The 14,703-nt window shown below is 38.8% G+C and overlaps 1 protein-coding gene across 1 annotated transcript in view; it reads right to left on the bottom strand.

The window, feature by feature from the left end:
- Nucleotides 1-4,686, bottom strand: part of LOC126816364 (uncharacterized) — a 44,611-nt gene extending 39,925 nt beyond the window's left edge. The window contains exons 1-5 of the mRNA XM_056100746.1: nucleotides 4,511-4,686; nucleotides 3,610-3,733; nucleotides 2,748-2,941; nucleotides 2,144-2,270; nucleotides 1,379-1,554 (exon numbers count right to left, since the gene is read on the bottom strand). The gene's annotated coding sequence lies outside the window, so the exon portion shown is untranslated. The remainder of the gene's footprint in view (nucleotides 1-1,378; nucleotides 1,555-2,143; nucleotides 2,271-2,747; nucleotides 2,942-3,609; nucleotides 3,734-4,510) is intronic.
- Nucleotides 4,687-14,703: the final 10,017 nt, after the last annotated feature.

The raw sequence follows: 14,703 nt of genomic DNA, 5'->3' as shown, positions 1-14,703 counted from the left end.
CTGTGTACTGGGATGATATACCTTAAAAAGTGAATTGAGATGACATGGGTTTAACGTCCTACTGTTCTGCTCCGGCAGGATTAACGAAGACGGGCATACACCATACAGTGTGCTATGAGGGAAATTTTGTCCGAAAATCGGCGCTACTACCTACTCTTATATCGAATTTCAACTATCAAGGGATCTTTTACGTGCACGCCAATGTGTACACATGGTCTCGGTTTTTCGTCCCACCGAACGACTAGACAGTAGTTGTCCTTGTCAGGGGAAACCACGCCGGAATATCCAGAGGAATTTTCTCGGCCAACACCGGGAGCGAACCTGAGGCGACCTCCAGGCTAGCAAGCCAACGTTTTACTCCCATAGCTATCGTTGCGCCACCCGAAAAAGTAAACATATTCGGACGAAACAACGAAATATTTAACGAAGAGAGGACGGAATATTGCTGTCATGGCAACATTCATCTCTCTAGCAATGCATTTTTTTATGTTTGTAATAATTTCAAATATATTTAACAATCATCTTTGTCTTTATCTTCTAAATTACTATTATAGATGTATTATGTAAGACTTAGATAAAGAGCTGACAATTGCCGTAATGAAAATGAAATACGTTGAAAATGTCAAATTACATTCTGAGCGAAGTTATGACCGTTTGAAGAATATTGTAGCCTCGATTATTATTGTTACTGATATTGCGATGATTATGGGCTTGTCATCTCTAATTAATAATTTAGTTAACATTGAAGGTCACAATAAAGATCTGCAATAGGCTGATTTAGCTTTGCATCTTTAATATTGAAAAAACACGAACACAACTTTATGGATAACAATCACTAGCAATTTTAATAGTGCAACGTTTCAACAAGTATACTCTTGTCGTTATCAAGCACACAGTAAACGATAACATCATACAAAACACCGGGAGTAAGTATTTATTTAAGTATAAAAATGTGTTCGTGTTATTTGAATGTTATTCCGATCATAAAATGCCTTATAAACAATATATCTTTAACATGTTTGTCTTAATCTTTTCGGGGGGTTGGATGGCTGAATGGTTAGCGTGCGCACGCAGTATCATAAAGTCTGTCATTGAGTCGACTGGCGTGGTTTCGAATCCCCGGTTGTACGTGACAAGGAGTATGGTCGCCTGTCCAACCTCGTGGGTTTTCTCCGGGGCCCCCGGTTTCCTCCCACTGCTAAAGACCCCTATGCGCAAGCGAATTATTGAAATAAAATTATACCATAGGTTAGTCCCGAAATGACCTAGTTTGTGTCGAGTGGACGTTAAACCTCATTTCTCTCCCTCTCTCTTAATCTTTTCAAACTCTCTCTCTCTCTCTCTCTCTCTCTCTTAAATACATGAACAATGTACATACCGGGGCTTCATTAGTCTTCACAACACTAATATCTATATTTAATGTAGAACTGAGACTAGGACTACCACCATCAGCAGCTATAATCTTAAATTGATGAGATGTTTGTTGATCATAATTTAGTACAGACTTTAGTGTAATAATTCCTGATGTTGATCCAACTTCAAATGTGCTTGTACCTGAAAGAAAGTGAATATACCCATTTGGTGGTCATTTTATTAATATACACCGTCATCATTAGCCTAGTCGGGGCAAATCATTAGGAAGTTAAGCCCAACTTCATTTCATTTATAAATATACATGATCGTGTAACTCGACATGCAAAAATACTTCAACTAACCTGAACTAAAACCATCGACTAAATAGAAACTAACAAGGAATTAAAATGATCAATCACTTAAAATGGAATGGCATCATCTTAACGGGATGAGCACTATTACTAAACGAATTAAATTTAAGGTGAAACGAATTTCCATCACTTAAAATAAACATTCTGCGAAAATGAATTTGTATCTAGTTGAAACGAATTGGCATCCAGCGGAGTAGAATTGGCATTTGGTCAAAGCGAACAGGCATTCAGCGGAAACGAAGTAGCATTCAGTTGAAACGAATTGGCATTCAGCAGAAAAAAATAAGCAATCACTTAAACTAAGCATTTTGCGAAAATGAATTTGAATCCAGCTAAGATGCATTACCATTCAGCTAAAACAAATTAGCAGCGGCCTAAAATAAATTGACAATTCAACGAATAAATTAGCTTAAACTAACCATCTATTGTATAAGAAACTTGACCATTAGCGCCGGAATTAGAATCTGTACAGCTCACAGTAAGAACAGCAGTCCCTACAGTGGTGGATTCTTCTACACCTGTAGTCAAAGTACTGGAAGGACAATTCTGAAAAGGGAAATTATCATAGAATACAGTGTCGGGGTGCTGTCGAGCGTTCATATCCGGATTTAACCCTATTATTCAAGACGGCCACAAAATTTACAAAGAACACGTTTAAGATTCATGATGTCGTACCCCATCTCAAGTGATGAACGCAAAATGTCGCATTTCTTTATATATATTCTGTAACATGTCCATCTCAAAATTATTAATCAGCACCATTTTAATTCTTTTCTTATTTTTGCACCTTTTGTTATCTTGAATAATTTCATGTACTTATGATGGAACGGGTGTTTTTGTAAGTTTATGTAACTTTTGTCCACAATCCTTTTACTTTGTGGTAATAAAATGTGTTTAAACCAACTCGTTTAAACCAAAGCTACCAATGCAATAGACGTCCAGGACTGAAAAATGCAGGACGTTTTTTTCCGAGATCACAATAAAACAATTGATAAAGAATAGCAAAAACTGAAAGATACATACCGGGGGTTCATTGGTCTCAGCCACAGTAACTTGTATTGTTGATGTAGAACTCAAACTTGGACTACCACCATCAGAAGCTATAATTTTAACTTCATGTGATGTTTGTTGATCATAGTTTAATACAGCGGCTAGAGTAACCTGTCCTGATGTAGAATCGACTTGAAAAGTTGATACAACCACAGCAGCGTTGGTAGCTGAAAGAAGATAAAAGAAATCATTTTAAGATATGAATGGTATACAGACTAGATCCTGGTGGTCACAGATAAAGACTTGTTCTTGGTGGTGGTCACAGATAAAGACTAGACTCCGGGGGTGGTCACAGATAAGGACTCGATCCTGGTTTTCACAGATAAAGACTTGGTCCTATTGGTTCCAGATAAGATTAGATCTTGGTTGTCGCAGATAAAGACTAGATCCTGGTGGTCACAGATAAACACCAGATCCTGGTGGTCACAGATAAACACCAGATCCTGGTGGTCACAGATAAAGACTATATCCTGGTTGTCATAGATACAGACTAGGTCCTGTTGGTCACAGATAGAGACTAGATCCTGGTGGTCACTGCTAAAGACTATATCCCAGTGATTACAGATAAAGACTAGATCCTGGTGGTCACACACAAAGGCCAATCCCTGGTGACAACATATAAACACTAGTCCCTGGTGGTCACACATAAAGATCAGTTCCTGGTGGTCACATATAAAGGCTTGTTCTTTGAGTCTGGTCACAGAAAGACTCAGTTCCTGTTGGTGATCATATATGTCTGTCTGTGGGTGGCACCAACTAACAACTATACGTTGCCCATTGTCGCTCCCAACATAATTTCGAATTAACCTAAAATTGATAAAATAAAATAGTTTACCGTCGATTTGATAGGAAATCTGCCCGTTTGCTCCTGTGTCGGCGTCGGTACAAGTAATGGTTGATACAGTTGTTCCTACAGTAGAGGCTTCTGGTAAAGTTACTGATGTACTGACCGGACACACCTGCAAAAATATATCACGTATATATTAAATAAAATGTAACGTAACTACACCGACTGGGTTGATGAAGACGGAAATAATAAAGTGATCTGTGTACTGGGATGATATACCTTAAAAAGTGAATTGAGATGACATGGGTTTAACGTCCTACTGTTCTGCTCCGGCAGGATTAACGAAGACGGGCATACACCATACAGTGTGCTATGAGGGAAATTTTGTCCGAACATCGGCGCTACAACCTACTCTTATATCGAATTTCAACTATCAAGGGATCTTTTACGTGCACGCCAATGTGTACACATGGTCTCGGTTTTTCGTCCCACCGAACGACTAGACAGTAGTTGTCCTTGTCAGGGGAAACCACGCCCGAATATCCAGAGGAATTTTCTCGGCCAACACCGGGAGCGAACCTGAGGCGACCTCCAGGCTAGCAAGCCAATGTTTTACTCACATAGCTATCGTTGCGCCACCCGAAAAAGTAAACATATTCGGACGAAACAACGAAATATTTAACGAAGAGAGGACGGAATATTGCTGTCATGGCAACATTCATCTCTCTAGCAATGCATTTTTTTATGTTTGTAATAATTTCAAATATATTTAACAATAATCTTTGTCTTTATCTTCTAAATTACTATTAAATATGTATTATGTAAGACTTAGATAAAGAGCTGACAATTGCCGTAATGAAAATGAAATACGTTGAAAATGCAGGACGTTTTTTTCCGAGATCACAATAAAACAATTGATAAAGAATAGCAAAAACTGAAAGATACATACCGGGGGTTCATTGGTCTCAGCCACAGTAACTTGTATTGTTGATGTAGAACTCAAACTTGGACTACCACCATCAGAAGCTAGAATTTTAACTTCATGTGATGTTTGTTGATCATAGTTTAATACAGCGGCTAGAGTAACCTGTCCTGATGTAGAATCGACTTGAAAAGTTGATGCAACCACAACAGCGTTGGTAGCTGAAAGTTTCCACATGGTATAATTACAGAGAAAAGAAATGGAGTTAACCGGCCTACTTTCCTTCACACCAATTCATTGAGGAGAGAGAGAGAGAGAGAGAGAGAGAGAGAGAGAGAGAGAGAGAGAGAGAAAGAGAGATTGTACCCTATTGGAAATCAAATTTAGTGGTTAATTACCATAATATCAACAAGATTGTTCAACAAGAGTGATCAGCAAGATTGTTGACTCGTGCAGGAACTTCACAACGTCTCGGATAAGAAGTAGTATCGGGTGTTTCAGAAAGATCAAATAAACCAAGCTTCGCGCTCGTCACTACCTAGGCTAGAACAAAACTTAACCGACAAAGGCCACCGATCCTTATTGTATGTAAAGCTATTAGACCGCCCCACCCCCTCAAGAAATTCAAATTAGTGAAAATACACTGTCTCTTGCTCTATAGCTAAATCGACCCCCTCCCCACTTCCCAAAAATATAAGTGGTATAAAACGTGTTCGAATTAGTGACCAAACACTGTCTATTGCACTACTCATAGCTAGATCGATCGAGGGATCTTCCCCCCAATCCCCACCTCCTCCCACCTCTGCAAAAATATAAGTGGTAAATACATGTGCTCGAATTAATGTCCATACACTGTCTTGCACTACCTATAGCTAATCGATCAAGAGACCCCCCCCCCCCGCCCTCAATCTCCAGGAAAATAGAAGCGGTATAAAATGTGTTCGAATTTTACTGACACCAACTTGGAATAATTTTAAGTTTTAAATAACGCGATGCTAAAAATATATGTTTAATGTTTAGTTGGTGTGAAAACAAAGTGAAAGAACAATTTACCGTCCATTTGGTAAGTAATCTGTCCCTTGGCCCCTGCGTTATTATCTGTACAAGTAATGGTTGATACATTTGTTCCTACTGTAGAGGTGTCTGGTAAAGTTACTGATGTACTGACAGGACACACCTACAAAAATATAAAACAGAGGAAAATAAACTCTATAGATATAGACACCAAGCACCGGGTTTTCCCATTCAATATGTTTACCGTGAACACAACTTTCCAGATCCCTCCTTTCTCCCCCAAAATGTCCCAGATTCCTGACAAAATACCCAGGCATTAGATAAACAGCTGGTCGTTCTTGCTAACATAGTTTAAATATAGATAATGGAAAAATATACCATTGTTACGACAATAAACGAAGTCGATTCTCCATTTTAACCGTATTCAATTACCTGTACATACATCATGTAAGAGATAAATCGGCCTATTGCATGTCTTTCTTTTGGCTTCAAATGTTATATAAATTTTTAATTAGACATTAATCAACATGACAAGACCACAATTAACGCTCGATGTCATCGGATGGCTCCGATTTGAAGTAGATTAGAAAGATTTGACTATTTAATGATTAATTTAAAAATGGTTAACAACGGTAGTAATGACAATTGAGGCTAGAATTTGTCAGGAATTTTCAACATATTCCCTTTTCATTGTCTATGTTTTAACTATTACAACATGAACTGTCGGCTCTTTAACTAATCTTACATAATGCGCCTTTAATAGCCATCTGGGAGTTGATTATGGATTTGAAGCCAGATAAAAAGACATGTTACAACAAAAATTGGTTAGCTGTGTGACCTCCTAATATACGAAAATGGTCTAGAAACAGCAATCATACACTGTCGTGTGAACGACACTCCAGTTACTGGGTAGAAAATATCCTTAGTTCGAAAATAACAAACATCCCTGACGTATAGATTTATGTTACCGGTGCGTCATTCGTTTCTATAACAGTAACTTGTATTGTTGATGTAAAACTCAGCTTTGGACTACCACCATCAGTTGCTAGAATTTTAACTTCATGTGATGTTTGTTGATCAAAGTTTAATACAGCGGCTAGAGTAACCTGTCCTGATGTAGAATCGACTTGAAATGTTGATGCAACCACAGCAGCGTTGGTACCTGAAAGTTTCCATATGGTATAATTACAGAGAAAAGAAATTGAGTTAACAGGCCTACTTTTCTGCACCAATTTATTGGAGAGACAGAGGGGGGAGAGGGAGAGGGAGAGGGAGGAGGAGATAGAGAGAGAGACGGGGGAGCAGTGGGGGGGGGAACCAGAGGAGCCAACGAGGTTAGACAGACCTTATGATACAACGCAAACGCTAATCACTCGCTCCCACCCCACACCCCATTTCATGGAGCGATAGGGGTATCAAACGAAGGTCTTCGTGTCCAGTTGGTGCTATAAAGCTATAAAAGATACCTCTAATTATTAGTGGTAATTTTGTAAAATATAAAGCATATAATTTATGATTTTAAGATGTTATTTATTTTGTTTTATATGTTTGTGTTAAACTAGTTAATCAATCTAACTACCATACTGACAAACAAGTTGCGACAGACAATGACTAGAATATACCCCCTTTTCACTGTTGATGCACAGCCATCAGTGGCATATCAGTTAAGGGCTCCATGCAAGATTAATGCTGGTCCTGGGTGTAGCAATGCAAGATAAATTTGTTCACCTAGACGGACAACAGTGGGTCAATGTTCTGGCAAATGTGATAAACCTGGTTTACCAAAACGTTGTTGTTTACCTGTGAAGGCGTACATTGTAGCATAAACCTATTTTAATTGTATTTGGATTCCCCAAGATCAAGTGTGTTTAGAACAGCGGAATATTTTTTCAGTCCCAAAGAGGGGGTAGGGGTGGGGGTTTGGGTGGGGGCAATCCTGGCAATGACTCGTTGAGGCCGAACCAAATAGAAAGCAACTCTGTGTACACAAAATGATTTAGTCACCAAAACTTTTAGAGACATAATAAAAACTCACTGTCCATCGCGAAAGAAACTTGTTTATTCACTCCACTATCAGCGTCAGTACAAGTAATCGTGGCCACGGCAGCACCAACACCAGAACTTTCCTGTAAGTCTACAGCAGAGCTATTAGAACATACCTATAGAAAGCCAAAACAATATTACACGGCAATGTTAGCTGACCGTGATTCAAACATCCAGTCATCAATTTTTCATCAGTCTAATCATATGTTATCCAATCTTAATAAACAAGGGGGGGGGGGGCTTGGGGGCCGAATGGTTTAACGCGTGCGCTTTAGATGATACGTTCTGTCATGGAGTCAAGTGGTGTGGTCTTAATACCCAGCTGGTACACGACCAGGAGCAGTGTCGCCTGTCCAACATCGTGGGTTTTCTCAGGGTACTCTGCTAATTAAAGACCCCTACGTGCAAGCGAATTATTGAATTAAAATTGTACCAGGGGGGGGGGCGTTAATTCTCTACATTTAAGTTTATAGTTTAAGTACTGGTTAGAGTATAATGCTGAATGCTGGATGCAGGACAGAGAGAGTGGGCTTGGGAGGGGATAGCTACCTATGTAATAGCTTTTGTGTTGTATTCCAATTCACAAATACCACTTACCGGAGCGTTGTCATTCTCATCTTTTATGTTTATAGTTAAACTCGCGGTACTGGTGAACGATGTTGTTGGATCCAGATCGTACGCCAACAATGTTAAAACGTAACTACTTTTCGTCTCATAGTCCAGCTCTGTATTTACATACATCGTACAGGTTACACCATCCAACAGCCACTTGCTAGAGTCATCTGAAATAAATAAATATATATCCTAAAATGGTGTGACACAAGGATATGCCTTGGGGCCTTTGTTCATCAATCTAAATCGGTATTTACATACATCGTGCAGGTTACAGCGTCCAAAAGCCAGTTGTTAGAATCATCTGGAATGAGTAAATTTATATCCTAAAATGGTGTGACACGGGGATATGTTTAATAGCCAGTTGTTAAAATCGTCTGGAATAAATAAATATTAAAAAAGAATATCCTAAAATTGGATGACACATGGGTAGGTTTTGTGCCCTTATTTTGTACTTTTGCTTATTAAAAGGACATGTTTTTAAAGATAAATACGAAAAAGGGCATTTAAAACGTTATAAATGGTGTACCGCAAGGTTCAATTTTTTGGTCATTTAGTATATCAGATATTGTTAATCTTCTTCTGTTTAAGGTGGTAACGCAGACGATTCGTCTTATTTGTTTATGCTTAGCGCACGCGCAGGGTTCTTTACTGTGGGGGGAAACCGGAGTACCCGAGGTAAACCCCCGAGGTTAATAAGGCGAACCAATCTCAAACCACATACGCTCACACCAGGGATTGAAATCACCATCGCAAACCAGAGGTGATCCGCCGGCAAGAGCACCAAGCGCGGCATTCTAGACCACTAGGTTAAACTAGCCAAAACCCAGCTTTTAACTTTAACCGATTCCTTTCATTGTCACAGAATGATTTGTTGGTATAAACTGTGTACCATAAGGTTCAATTTTCGGGTCATTAAATATTTATATATCATTACAGAATGATTTATTGGCCTACCTGAAGTTTCCCATCGTACCCTGGTTTGTCCTGATAATTCCAGGGCGGAGTCCTTATCAGTGACAGTACAAATACTATACACGGCACCAAATGGTTTATTCTCGCTGACTTCAATGGTTGCGGGCAAACCAGCGATTAGTGGGGCGTTGTCGTTGATATTGGTAATACGTATAGCTACTGTTACCGTGGAAATAAATGCCATAGTACTATCATCAGTGGCAGTTATTCGTACCTAAAACAGTGGAAATAAAAATTAATCGCCCATAGACGTGTTACCTGCAGACAAGTCTTGGTTCAAAGCGAGGAATAAAGAACGGATGGACTAAACATAAAAATAAATTGTATAATAACACAGGTAAGTTATGTAAAACAACCATATAATAACAAAAGGGACACGTTTAAGTTATAAAATCAACCAAATACTAACAAAAGGCGACACGGATAAGTTATGTAAAACAACCAAATAATAACAAAAGGAGACACGGATAAGTTATGTAACACAACCATGTCATAAAAATAGGCGACACGGATAAGTTATTTAAAACAACCGAATAATAACAACAGGCGACACGGATAAAACAACTTTATAGTAACAATTAGGTGACAGGTAAGTTATGTAAAACAATTTTATAGTTAGTAAGTGCCGGAGTAAATGCAAGACCAAACAACTTTTTATTCAGTGTTCTTTTTTAATTCATAGTATTTAATTCTTATTCTTATAGATTTATATTAATTTACAAATCTGATATGGCAAATGTCTGATTTGTAAAACAATTATTGATTTTAAGATACAAATGTTAATTTTAGTATACGATTGTCGAAATACGACAGCAAATAAAGAAATAAGAATTAAGGACTATGAATTAAGAACTAATAGTAAGTGCAGGGGGACTGCACCACACAAAATTTACACAAAAACAAATACACGGACCGCATTACACACAAACAAAACCGAAAAGACAAACAGGCATTAAACAACATATATCCAATGAAGTGAATGTATCCGGGACTCAGTAATGATACAGGCTTCACTCAAAATGAAAGACAAAGCAATGATTTACCATAAATACCCAATAATGCGATCTTGACGGAAGTCGTCTCCTAGGTGAAGTTTCTAGATGGCGATAGTCTACCGGTTGACGTCATCAATTGGAACGTCAAAAAAAAATGCGATAATCCGCATAGAATTTCAACAAGAGCATCGTTAACGCTGCAATATACGTCCACATTCCTGCTTTGATTGATATGGTACTTTTAAAATGAAGACCAGCGGCTGCCAGGCAGTATACGCCCACATTTTCGAGAGATGGATAGAAAACAAGCTAAACGAAAGTGATTTTTCCTACAATCAAGGGCCATAATTCAGGAAATTACAATTCGATATGCGCGAATATCGAAAGGAACCGAGATCTTTGGGTTATAAACTTACATTTCAAGTTTCAACAAAATCGGATAAAAATTGTGACCTCTATAGGGTCCACAACCTTGATATACCATATTTTTACGCTATTTGAGAACGAACGGCGGCCGTTTTGTCTGTCAGTTTTGGGCTGATTTTCACGAAATTCGAACTCAACCGTCCTTAGGGTTTAATGGTGATATAATAAAACGTTTTTTTAAATCGGATAAAAATTATGACCTCTATATGGTCCACAAGCTAAAAACGCGATTTGTCATACAATAAGGGGCCATAATTCATGAAGTTACGGTTTGATGTGCGCGAATATCGACAGGAACCAAGATCTTTCTGTTATAAACAAACATTTCAAGTTTCAACAAAATCGGATAAAAATTGTGACCTCCATAGGGTCCACAACCTTGATATACCATATTTTTACGCTATTTGAGAACGAAGGGCGGCCATTTTGTCTGTCAGTTTTGGGCCGATTTTCACGAAATTCGAACTCAGCCGTCCTTAGGGTGTAACGGTGATATATTAACACGGTTTTTTAAATCGGATAAAAATTATGACCTCTATAAGGTCCACAAGCCAAAAAACGCGTTTTTGCGTTCAACCAGGGGCCATAATTCATGACGTTACAATCCGATATGCGAGAATATCGAAAGGAACCGAGATCTTTGTGTTATAAACTTATATATCAAGTTTCAACAAAATCGGATAAAAATTGTGACCTCTATAGGGTCCACAACCTTGATATACCATATTTTTACGCTATTTGAGAACGAACGGCGACCATTTTGTCTGTCAGTTTTGGGCCTATTTTCACGAAATTCGAACTCAGCCGTCCTTAGGGTTTAACGGTGATATAATAATACGGTTTTTTAAATCGGATAAAAATTATGACCTCTATAGGGTCCACAAGCCAAAAAACGCGTTTTTACGTACAATCAGGGGCCATAATTCAGGAAGTTACAGTTCGATATGCGCGAATATCGAAAGTAACCGAGATCTTTGGGTTATAAACTTACATTTCAAGTTTCAACAAAATCGGATAAAAATTGTGACCTCTACAGTGTTCACAAGCCAAAAACGTGATTTTTCGTACAATCAGGGGCCATAATCCATGAAGTTACGGTCCGATAGATGTCAATATCGAAAGGAACCGAGATCTTAGAGTGATAAACCTATATTTCAAGTTTCATTGAAATCGGATAAAAATTGTGACCTGTAGACTGTTCACAAACAATTGTGGACGGACGGACGGACCGACAGGGGCGACGACAATATACGTCCACATGAAAATGTGGGCGTATAAAAATGAAATATGAAATAGCTGCAATGACTGTAATATAACAAGAGGCAAAGAAGGCTAAGCGTTGAGTATGTTTGTCAAATTTAGAGACTAAATATTAACCAAAAAAAGTGGGTGTGACCAGGTGGTCAGAGCATGCACCAAAATAAATAGTTGCTGTCATTACGGTATAAGGAATAAATGTACAAAGTTCCAAGAAGATCCATTCAGAATTGCAGTCTTTTGACGACAAATACAAAAATTGGGTGGGGCTCTGTCCCTAGGGGTTGGATATGGAACAATATAAATAGGTACCACCCTGTTATTGAAATGATTGATTTGCTTAATTTGAACAAAATCTGGTAATTATAGCAACCTGTAGAGTATCTACAGACAAAAATTAACAAAAAAGTTGGTGTGGTACCACACCCCTTGGAGTCGGGACAATAAATAGTTGCTATCCTTACAGTATAAGGAATAAATAAGACAAGTTCCAAGATGATCCATTCAGAATTGCAGCCCATATATCATTTGCAGACAAAATATTAACAAAAAGTGGGTGTGGCATCGCACAAAAGGTGGGGGCGGTAATCATGCACCAAAATCAATAGTTGCCGTCCTTACGGTATAAGGAATAACTATACCAATTTCCAAGATATTCAATTCAGAACTGTGGCCTTCGCGCGTTAAACACAGAAATTGGGCTTGGCTCTGCCCCTGGGGCGCGAGACCTGCACCAAAATCAATAGTTGCCGCCCTTAGGCTATAAGAAATACATATGCCAAGTTTCAAGTTCCAATTCAGAATTGCGGCTTTTATACGATAAACACAAAAGTTGGACGTGGCTCTGCTCCAGGGGGTCGGGACATGCACCAACATCAATAGTTGTCGTCCAAGACGATCCATTAAGAATTGTGGCCTGTGGGCAACACACAGACACACAAAGACAAAACTGGGTGTGGCTCTGCCCCTCAAGTCGGGCATTTACCAAAAAAACAACAGGGATCATCCTTAGGGTGTAAGGAATAGGTATACAAAGTTTTAAAAGGGTCTGTTTAGAATTGCGGCGTGGCTTTGTCCCAGGTGCTCGGGTATGCACCAAAAATAATAGAGGTCATCCTTAGAGCATAAGGAATAAGTATGAGCAGGTTTCAAGACAATCGATTAAGAACTGCGGCCTGTAGGCGACACACAGACACGAAATGGAATGAAATGAAATGGGATTTAACGTCCTACTGTTCTGCTCCGAACTGGACTAATGAAGACGGGCATACACCATACAGTGTGCTATGAGGGAAACTTTGCCCGGACAGCGGCATTACGGCCTACTCTTATATCGAATTCCATCTGTCAAGGGATCTTTTACGTGCACGCCAATGTGTATACGGACCTCGATTTTTCATCCTATCCGAACGACTAGACACCTGTCCTTGTCAGGCCCTCCGTCCTGCATCACTGGCATGGGGGGACCACGCCGGAAAATCTCGATGAACTTTCTCGGCCAATGCAGGGATCGAACACCCGACCTGCAGGCGACAGACAGACAGACACACGCACACACACACCCACACACACATACACAAACAGAGGCGACGGCAATATACGTCCACATTATGAATATGGACGTATAATAAACGCTAAACTGTAACTCACATGAAAGCTATTTCTGGAATCTGCATTCAGTCCTTTATTTAATTTCATTAATTCTCCCTCCATTTTAAACTTTGTAAATGGATCTCCCTTAATTATTTTATACTCAAGGGTGTCCCCATCAGGGTCAACACAGTCTAGGTTATAGGCTAGATCACCGGGAACCACAGATTCTGGTACTTGGGCTGTTACGCCATACCGTGGACAATATGGTAATCCATTTATGCCTGAAAGTAATATTTACATCATGTGTGTCTTAAAGATCAGAGGTCCTGTGTATACACATTGTCGTTCATATAAAAGATCCCTGGGCAGTTGGCATTTATTATACGATTAGGCCGTAGCGCCGCTGACTGGACAAAATTTTCATTAACCCAGTTGGAGCAGGACAGTAGGGTGTTAAACTCTATTTCAATTTTTAAAGATGCATTAAGTAGGATTTCGATAAACAACGGGCTTTTCTTGCCATAATAGTGTGGGCCCGTTTTCCATGTACTTTTTTCCGCGCTTTTTCGCCGGTTACATGGAAACGGCCACATTAGAACTTCATTAGACCTACGTTTTCTCCGGCTAAAACACGAACATGGAGAACGGGCCTCTATTAATTACTTTCGTTAAATTACTATATCCTGCGCGCACTTATGAATATTTGAAGTTTTGACAAGAAATAGCGATAGATTTTCCATTCAAACATTTAGTGAAGATATGGCAGATTTTGCTCTTGCGTAATGCATCTTTATAGACTATGACCTATAAAGACGGGCATATACCATACAGTGTACTATGAGGGAAATTTTGCCCGGGCAGCCTACTCGTATATCGAATTCCTGGTATGAAGGGATCTTTTGCGTGCACGCCAATGTGTACCCGAGACATTGGTTTTTTGTCCCATCCGTGGTCTCCTGGCAAACGAGCCAGCGCCCTATCCACTAGAGTCTGTGTGGCTCTATTTAATTACGACGGGGTCTAGTATCAACTATTACTAGTATTTATAGATATAAGTTTAATAACTAGTATTTATAGATATAAGTTTAATAACTAGTATATATAGATATAAGTTTAATAACGAGTATTTATAGATATAAGTTTAATAACTAGTATATATAGATATAAGTTTAATAACGAGTATATATAGATATAAGTTTAATAACGAGTATATATAGATATAGATTTAATAACTAGTATTTATAGATAGAAGTTTAATAACTAGTATATATAGATATAAGTTTAATGACTAGTATAGAGATATAA

This window comes from Patella vulgata, chromosome 1, assembly GCF_932274485.2.
Source record: "Patella vulgata chromosome 1, xgPatVulg1.2, whole genome shotgun sequence".
Taxonomy (NCBI): Eukaryota; Metazoa; Mollusca; class Gastropoda; family Patellidae; genus Patella; species Patella vulgata.
The sequence above is the reverse complement of the archived record's forward strand: the minus strand, read 5'-3'. Positions and strand labels throughout refer to the sequence as shown.